Genomic DNA, 10,589 nt, shown 5'->3' on the forward strand with positions numbered 1-10,589 from the left:
GCAGTATGTAGAAAGAGATATGTGCTAATTTAGGATAAATGAATAGGAAAAAAATATCATTCATATCTTGCTATGTCACTGGTATTAAACATTTATGATACAAATACAAAAATCCCTGCTGTCAAGGTGCTTAAATCCTAATAGTAGGAGACAACATTCTTATAAGAATAGTGATTAGGGAAGAATTCTTCCTGCCAGAAAATCACAAGTTTGTTGAGGGGATTAGTCCATTGTCATACCCTTTTAAAAAAATACAATGAAAAAATTAAATGATTCTATTTTCTCTTTTTATTATAATAATAGCTTTTTATTTTTCAAAACACATGCTAAGAAAGTTGTCAACATTTACTCTTATAAAACCTTGCATTCCAAATTTTTCTCTCTCCCTCTCCTCTCCTCTAGACAGCAAGTAATCCAATATAGGTTAAACATGTGCAATTCTTTTAAACATATTTCCACATTTATCATGCTGCACAAGAAAAGTCATATGAAAAAGGGGAAAATTGAGGCAAAACACAAGTAAGCAAACAACACCACATGTGCAAATACTATGCTGTGGTCCACAGTCAGTCCCCATAATCCTCTCTATGCAGATGGCTTTCTCTATCTCATTGTTGAAAAGAGACAAGTCCATCACAGTTGATCAGACTGATACTATTTTCAAAGAAATATATTGATGGAAAGTTAGAAATTGAGGGAAGCATGCACAGTGTATGGGCAGGAAAATGCCTGAGGGAAAGGAGGCTAGGCCATTTGGGATCCAGATAAACATAGTAGTCTCTCATGTACAAATACAGCCAGACCCCAGGGTAGGAGTTCCAAACTTTAGAAGATTAGTACCAAGATATAATATTTAGAATTACTTATTTAGCAGTAATAGCAGAGCATTATGGCAGAAAGATGTTCAAGGTAAAGGAAGTCAGATTTTCTGAGGCATGGATAGATGTACTAAGATCATGAACAAAACAGGGTCAGGACAAAACAACTCCAGAGTAGGAGTTCCATAACTGAGGGGTTTAGTTTCTTCAGGGCATGTTCTTAGAGGTATTGGCAGGAACAAGGAACCACAGTAGCAGCATGGTTGTCATGCCAAGGAGATAACCAAGATGATTTCAAATTCTAGTCCCACTATTTAGAAACTGTGTAATCTTTTACTGTTCAACCATTCAGTGGAATTTTTATAATTCTATGGATCATAGTACTCCAGGCACTTCTGGCTTTTACTGTTTCCCAAAATCTGTCCAGACTCACATTCATTGCTTCAGTGGCACTTCCCATCCATCTTATCCTTGGCTGTCCTGTTCTCCTTTTGCTCTTCAATCTTGTCCAACATCAGAGGTTTTCCCAATGAGTTTTATATTCTTATTACATCACCAAAATATTTAAATTTCAGCTTCAATATTTGACTGCCAATGAATAGTCTGAACTAATTTCTTTAAGTATTGATTGCTTTGATCTCCTTACTGGCCAAAGGACTCCCAAAAGTGTTCTCTAGCATCACAATTCAAAACCTTTGATTCTGAGAACTCAGTTTTTCTATGGGGCAGCACTTACAGCCATACTTTGCAACAAAAAATACCCATAGTTTTGATTATAATAGCCTTTGTCAGCAAAATGAGGTCCTTTCTTTTTAGTATGCTGTCCAGAATTTCCATAGCTTTCTTTCCAAGGAGGAAGCATCTTTTAATTTCATGACTGCAGTCTCCATCTTCAGTGATCTTTGATCCCAAGAATATAAAATCTGACATTCTTCCATTTCTTCCCCCTCCATTTGCCAGGAAGTGATGGGACCAGTTGCCAAGATCTTAGTTTTTTTGGTGTTAAGTTTCAAGCCAGCTTTTACACTTTTCTCTTTCACCCTCATCAAGAGGAGCCTTAATTCTTCACAGAGTGGTATCATCTGTATAATGTAAAATGGTTGAAATTACTCCCAGCAACATAATTCTGGCTTTTGATTCATCCAGTCTGGCATTTTTTTGTAAGATACTCTCCATATAAGTTAGATATAAAAGATTACAATATGCAGCCTTGTTTTACTCTTTTCCCCATCTTAAACCAAAAGTTGTTTCCTGTTTAATTCTAACTGTTGATTCTTAATCTGAAAAAAAGGTTTCTCATTGACGTATAATGATCTGATACCCCCATCTTTTTTCTAGAATTTGCCACATTTTGTTGTAATCTACACAGTCAAAGGCTTTAGTGTAGTCAATGAAGTAGAAATAGATTTTTTTTTTCCTGGAACTCTTCTGTTTTCTCCATAATCTGATGAATGCTGGCAATTGAGTATTGAGTTCTTTTTCCTTTTTGAAAGCCACTTTGATTTTCTGGTAATTTTTGCTTCACATATTGCTAAAGTCTAGATTGTAGAATCCTTTCTGCAGTATGTTCCTGACAGGTAAAATGAGTGCTATTGTTTGGTTATTCAAACATTCTTTGGCATTGTCCTTTTTTAGGATGAAGATTGAAAGTGATCTTTTTCAATCCAGTACTTATTGTTAAGTTTTCCAAATTTGCTGGGATGTTAAGTATAGCACTTTACAAAAATAAATTTTTAGGATTTTGAAAAATAGCTTAATTAGAATTATATCACCTCCACTAACCTTATTTTTTTCGATACTTTCTGAGTACTTTATTCTCTCTGGTATCTGGCTCTGGGTCAGTGATGACATCATAGTTATCACTGATGTTAAGATTTTTCTTGTAGTTTTTTTGTTTGTTTGTATATTCTTGGCACTTCTGGATTTCTTCTACTTCTGAAATTATCCTGTTGGTCATTTCTTACAGAACAGTAATATTCCATAATTTTCATATACCACAATTTATTCAACCATTCTCCAACTGATGGACATCCATTCAGTTTCCAGTTTTTAGCCACTACAAAAAGGGCTGCCACAAACATTCGTGCACATACAGGTCCCTTTCCCTTCTTTATAATCTCTTTGGGATATAATCCCAGTAGTAACACTGCTGGATCAAAGGGTATGCACAGTTTGATAACTTTTTGAGCATAGTTCCAAACTACTCTCCAAAAGATTTCTTCTACTTCTGTTTAGTCTACCAATTTTTTTTTTTTTATGATGCTCATTTTTAAATGAAACATTCCCTTGAAATCTCTAAATTATCTTCAAGAGCTCTCATCTTTCTCATTCTATTGTTTTCTTGTATTTCTTTGCATTGTTCAATTAAGAAAACTCTTTCCTTGCTATTTTCTGGAATTTTGTATTCAAATGAGTACATCTTTACTTTTCTACTTTATCTTTTACTTTTTTCTTCCCTCAGGTACTTGCGAAGCCTCATCAGACAGCCATTTTCCTTTTCTTTTTTCTTTTTTTTTTTTTTTTTTTTTTTTTTTTTTTAGGATTTTGTTGTTGTTGTTGCTGTCTCCTGTACATTATTTCAAGTCTCTAGCCATAGTTCTTCAGGTATTCTATCTACTAGATTCAATCCTTTAAATCTATTCAACACTTCTTCATATTCACAAGTGATGTTATTTAGGTTATGCTATGTTATTCTTTATAAATATATATATATTTAATAGCCTTTTATTTACAGGTTATATGTATGGGTAAATTTACAGCATTGACAATTGCCAAACCTCTTGTTCCAATTTCTCCCCTCCTTCCCCCCACCCACTCTCCCAGAGGGCAGGATGACCAGTAGATGTTAAATATATTAAAATATAAATTAGATTATGTTATTCTTTATATTGTTGTGCCACAGTTTCCTTTGAATGTCCTGACCCAGTTTCCCTAATTGTCCTATTCAGTTACTTTGCCTCAGGTTATAACCATTCCCTCTTAATGTTTGATAGGATAAAGGTCTTATATCTTAGACCTTAGGCTATACTTATTCCTTCTTAATGTTTAATCAGGAGCTTCTCCAGTACCTCCCTCCATTATGTCATCCTAGTTGCCTCCCCCCATTAGGTTATCCCTATCCAAGTACCTCCCCCATTATCTCATTGTTCTTGTTACCCTATAAAAGAATCTTGTATCTGACATCCACTGCTGGATTCTTTGAGACAATAGTCTCATTGTGTGTGTGTGTGTTCGTGTGTGTATATTGTGTGTATATACTTGTTTTACTATTTAAGTTGTCATGAAATTTCCATGACACACTTCATAGTTTCATTGAGTTGCATAAATCTCCTAACCCAACAAGAATGTGATAGGAGGACTATGAACCTTAATTAAATCATTGAACATCCGAGTGGCTTTATTTCTTCATGTTGTAGGGATATGAAAATGTGTGGGACGGGTACTCAACCCCCTTCCCCAAATTAACTAATCAGAGACATCTTCAGGTACAAAGAGAAAACATTGATTTAGTCCCTGAGAGAGAGGCCCAGCACATCCAGGAGGCATCCCAGCTCCCAACATGTGTCCAACCTTACAAGCTGAAAACTGTAAAGCTGGTTAAATAGCAAAAGACCCAAGTCTTTTAATTGGATAAACTAAAAGGAAGTAATCATCACTGACCAATGGTCAACAACGTTATCTGCTTCCTGTGGATTATGTCACTTCTGTAGCTGTCCCTTTCTGTAGCTGACCGAGGGTCTTGACCTTTCTTGCCCTGGGCCTTGAAATCCTGTGACTTCCTGCAACCTGGGCCCAAGGCCCGATTTTCCTGCTCTGCAGATCTCTGGGAATAGGGATCATGTGCTTTAGGCCTAAAGTTCCCCCCCCCCACAATAGACTTTTTAAGAAAACACCTGGTAGTCACTCAAAAAGATTTCTAGTACCTTCTTCCTAGGGTTGATGGGAGACAGAAGTGGGAATAATAAATTAATACATCACTTGTTTTGTTCCAAGATTGTGCTGTTATTTTTTAAATTAACTTTTTTGTTACAAATATCATTTCATTTGATTTTCACAGTAACTCTAACAGATAATAGCATAATTACCCTAATTTTATAGTTGGGGGGGAAAAAAAAAAACTAAGGCAGGTGGAGATTAAATGATATGACTAACAAGTATTTGAGGCCAGATTGACTCAGGTTTCCAGGTTTCAGGCTCAGCACTCTTTATCTTCAGTGCTACTAGTTGATGGGCTGATCAGATGAAGTGAGATGCATTACAAGATAGAAAGGGAAATCTGTCTGGAATAAGAAGTTTGCATTTGGATGTTTGTTTTACTATTTAAATTGTCACTTCACCTATCTGGGGATCAGTTTCTTTATCTGTAAAAGGAGAGCATGGGATTATCCTCTACAAAGTAATTCCTTTAAACCACCCAGCACCACTTTAATGTGTTATTATTTGATTGCTGAGCTTTTTTTAACCACCCATGATTTTGCTCTTAATCAAAAACATGTGAAAAAAGTTGATAGCTGGAAAAGATAAATTCTTCCATATTAAAAAATAAAAAAGGATAAATTCTTCCATTACAAAAATGATAGATATCCTCAAGTCAGTATTTATGGAGATAAACTACTTATTTTTCTTTATCCCACCTCACCTTGTTCATAAGAAATATTGAAAATGAGTCCAAGGTATGGATTGTAAATTTTATATACTTTTAATATTACCAAACAGTTTAGCATGCTAAAGTCTCTGGAAGCCAAAGTGTTCATTATAATATAAATGCCTTTTATACATTTCCACAGACTCAGTATTCTTCTTCACTAGTATTTCAATATATTTATTTCAAGCTTAATCAAATTCTCAGAAAATTGGTTGATAGAATGGGCAATGGTTGAGTTATTCATACTATTACATTTTAATTTATTGTCCTAAGTAAATCTGAAATTAGTGATCTGATCAGAGTGCACAGAATGATGACCACTGAAACATATATAATTTCAGGATGGTTTCTGTCACTGTTTGTCCAGAAAACATAGGACAAAGCAGACAGGAGAAGGGATTAAGTAGGATTGGATTTGGAAGCACTCAGAAGCATTAATAAAGTCATGTTGGATGCAGTTGATAAGAGGGTGAGCTTCTCTGAGGCATGGCCTGGTTATGATACTTTACTCTAAAGCAAACTAGTGTATAAAATATAGGTCACATCATTTCCCCCACGGAAGAATATCCCTACAGGAGTTGGGACCAAGGGACATTCCTACGTAGTGCCTCAGCCAAATCCCACTGTGATTTGAATTGGACACTATTTGAAATTAATAGCAATTGAGTCTGAGTTTCGTTGTAAATAAAAATAAAATTTCTAAGTCCTTGAGTGAAATCATTTCTCTATAAGCTGTGTGGTTCTACCTCTGAATCCAATTAAAGTCAGAGGTGAGGAAAGTTAAATGGAAATGTACCCTGAGAAAAGAGTATAATAACAAATCTTCCATATGGAAGCAACAAGAATAATATAGATTAGAAAACACAACTTGATCTATTTAGCTTTGTTAATGACCTGTAGTATTGACCTGGAATGTGCCTAGTATTTGATAAAGAAGAGATATTTTTCATAGTTATTTAATCCTTCTTAGCTCCTAGTAAAGCCTTCTCCTTTAACAATATAATCAAAGGTATATCTGTCTTATCTTTAAATAGTTAGGCTGACTCATTCATTAGCTCTGTAAGTTAAGCATTCATCATTCTTAAGTAGAAAAAAGCTGCTTTGTTTATTAAAGAAGTTTTTAAGAAAGGAAAGCCTTGTTTGTCAAAAGTGATCAAGAGAGTGAATTAAATGTTATTTTAAATATCTTTCTATTACAGCATGTTCTGGAAGACTTTTCTAAGAACCTTAGGACTCATTACTGTTGAAAGGAAAGTTGAAGGACAGAGCAGAAATCTAATTAAAACTCCAAAACTTACTTTTTATATCAATGTAAAAATGATCAGAAAGTTGGAGCAGCCAGATGAGATAATGGATAGAGCACTCACCCTTAAATCAGGAGGAGGAGAGGTCAAATGTGGACTCAGATACTTAATACTTACTAGCTGTGTGACTTTAGTTAAGTCACTTAACCCTCATTGTCTCTTCAAAAAAGAAAAAAAAAGAATCAGAAAGTAAAATGATGATTTTAAATTGTAGCAATTTTTTTCTTCTTTTTTCTTTCTTTATTACTTCCCCAGTTACATTTAAAACATTTTATTACTTAAAAAAAACATATTTTCAGTCCAGATTCTCTCCTTATCCTCATCCCTAACCCCTATTAAGAAATCACAGGTTGGGACAGCTAGGTGTTGCAGTCCACAGAGCATCAGCCCTGAAGTCAGGAGGATCTAAGTTCAAATCTGGTCTCAGACACTTAATACTTCCTGGAAAGTCACTTAATCCCAATTGCCTCAGCAAAAATAATAAAAAAAAAAAATCACAGGTTAAGTTATGCAAAATTTTTATGAAAATATAAAATTTATGTTGTGAAAGAAAATATAAATCTCCCACCTTAATTTAAAAAAAAAAGAAAAATAAAGTTTAAAAAAGTGAGAGAGAGTATGCTTCAATCAGTATTTAGGTACAATTAGTTTCTTCTTTGGTTATGGCTAGGATTTTTCATCCTAAATTCTTCAGAGTAGTCATGGATCATTATACTACTAAAAAGAGCAAAATCATTCACAGCTATCATTCCAGAGAATTGCTATTTGCTTTGTTGTATCAAATATTTTTACAGAAAAAGAAAAAATTAGGAATGCATTATGGGATCATAAAAACTGGAAATGAGCTTATAAAACATCATCTAGCCCAGTCTCCTTTTTTACAAATGAAGAAATGGTTCTAGGGATTTTAAGTAACATTTTATATTACCTGCTGAGTAAAATGATAGAAACAACATTCAAATCTACTTCTGAATCCAAATTGAATACTCTTTCCAAAAGAGCATGTTTCCAGAATGTAAAGGGATCTCAGAAACTAATTCATATACAACTTCCTCTCTGCTTGTTAGAATATGATATATGATAACAGATTATTTTGAATGTCATATACTCCTTATATTAATTCCCCATTTGTCAGTAATACAGGCATTGATTAGGTCATAGTCTGATGTCATAGAAAGAATGAAAGGTAGAGAGAACCTTCATTTTATTTCTGGGCAGTAGCAAAGTGGGTAGAGAGTTGGACTTAGAATAAGGAAGACCTGAATTCAAATCTAAACACCTACTAGTTTTGTGGTCAAGTTACTTCTAATTGCATAATTTTCCTTAACCATAAAATGGAGATAATAATAATAATGCCTACCTCACAATGTTGTTGTGATCATCAAATGAGATAATATTTGTAAAGTACTTAGTATATAGTAGGTGCCATATATCTAAATATTACATTTCTTACATTAATGGAAACTATTTTTTATCATTTTTCTGTGTGAACTACTCCTCCAGACTCTAAGGCCCAGCATTTCACCTCTCTGGACCTCAGTTTCCTCAAAGGCATAGATTAATTAACTGACAAAATTCTTTCTAGCTCCATGTCTATGAACCTATGACATCTAGAAAGGGAAATCTAACTCTTAGTGAATAATTACACTTTGAGGCAAATTGAAGTCAGGAAATTCTTTTTTATGCCCAATTGGATTCAACAAACATTTATGAAGGATTTCCTGGATGTTAGACACTGAGGATACAAAGACAAAAATCAAAAAAAGTCCCTGTCTTAAAGAAGCTTACAGTCTACCTGGAGCTCATGAACATAATCAACTAAATACTAAATTCAATCAAACCAAATGCAAAATAATTTGAGAGGAACAGGTACCTTAAGGAACAAATATCCCCCTATAATTTCTATCCACACATTCTAGTTCTAGTTGACCTTGGAGTCAAGAGCACACCGGTTCTAATTTCACTCTTGGCAGATATAGGTTATGTGGTTCTGGTCAAGGCACTTAAACTTTTGTTGACTCAGGGAAGTTCCAAAGACTAGAAGTTGCAGAGCAGCTTTTGAATGAAGCTCTGCATTGGGAGATACTTTCATGGATGAAATCATAAGGTCAATGATTTGAAAAGCCAGATTAAATGCCACCATTATCATCTCCCTAAGACTAAATGCCCTAAAGTTAAGGTGGGGGAGGGAGAGGAGAATGAACAAGCATTTATTAAAAACTTATTATGTATTTGGCACTGTGCTAAGCACTTTGAAACTATTGTTCGCTTTGATAGTTGGGCTGTAAAATTTGCCAGTATTAACTATTTGAACCATGCAGAGCATGGAATGCCATAATGACTAATAGTCTGAGCTAGGAGCACAATGTGAAATGGAGAGAAATGTCTGTCTCAATTACCAAATTTAGCAAATAAATGTGAAACCACTTAATCATAGGAGAGAGTAGCAGGATTCAGATGAAAAAGCTCACTCATGGATTGCATTAAGAGTGCCACCCACATTACTTAGTTAAAAAGAGAAAAAAAAAAAGATCCATTATATGAGTCATAATCCCAGGTTTGCTCTTTTCCTTCCATGGATATCCAAAAATGATGAAATGGGTTATGTTGACCTCACACATGTTAAATATGAAAATGAATCTGAAAGAACATATGGTGTATGTGTGTGTGTGTGTGTGTGTGCCTATATGTGTGTGTGTGTGTGTGTGCCTATATGTGTGTGTGTGTGTGTATAAGTATATAGACACTAACTTATCTTTGAATGCATTTATTTTTGTTGGAGAAAAACATTAGAATGTTTTAGAAACCCACTAAATGTGGGTTTGAGGGAAGCATGCCTTTAGCAAAAGTGACTTTTTTTGGAAGAACTTTTAGATTTATAAAGAACTTTTCTCAAAGTTACCTAGTAAGGAAACTTAGTGAAAGTGTTATCAACCCCATTTCACAGATAGAAAAGCAAAAACTTAAAAAGGCAACATAATTTATCCAGCATCAAACACATAGTTGTTAAAACCAGTTCTGACTCTAACATACTTAGAATACTTTTTTCTTTTGATAATAATCCCATGAATAAAAGGTTTTGATGACTGTAATAATATTGTTTATGACAAAAATGTAAGAATGAATGGGATTGGGAGAGAGGTTTGAGTGGAATTTATCTACTTGCTCCACTGTTTCTTACATGCAATCACATTATTGTTTTCTCTTGGCAAGCACTAATAATTTTGGTTCCATGTCACCTATATTTATGGATCTTTCTGTATATCTTTAATGTTGAAAGTTCCAAAAAAAGTGCCTGAAATTGATTTTTCGTTCCTCAGTGTTCATGAAAAGAGGGTGATTGAATGCCTGGAGAGAGAAATGGATTGATTTCTAATTTCTGAATCTCTAGAGACAGAAGTGAAAATATTATGTTCAGATCTTTTCTTGTGGATTTCCTTCTCCCTCATGTAGATTTTATTCTTGAGAATAATCCAAATTATGTTTCTATAATATAATTTATTAACAATAAAGTATTACCTTCAAAATCAATTGGTCATCTCCTACAATAGAAGTAATAGAATGACTGGTTCAACAATTATAGTACTTGAGATAACTGAAGGACTGTAACTTCAAGACGTAAACAGGGGAAAAGGAGGAAATTGCTTAATTATTTCAAACATACATATGTATGGCATAAGATATTAGTTTATCATCAAATCATCATCAAATTAGTTTATCATCAAATGTACAAATGTGTACTATTTTGTTCTTTGTTTTCCATAGAGCTGATTGTTTAAAGTTTTCTAGTACACCCCTACCAGGACTTTAGAGTTCTATGCA

The sequence above is a fragment of the Sarcophilus harrisii genome, chromosome 2 (genome assembly GCF_902635505.1).
Source record: "Sarcophilus harrisii chromosome 2, mSarHar1.11, whole genome shotgun sequence".
NCBI lineage: Eukaryota > Metazoa > Chordata > Mammalia > Dasyuromorphia > Dasyuridae > Sarcophilus > Sarcophilus harrisii.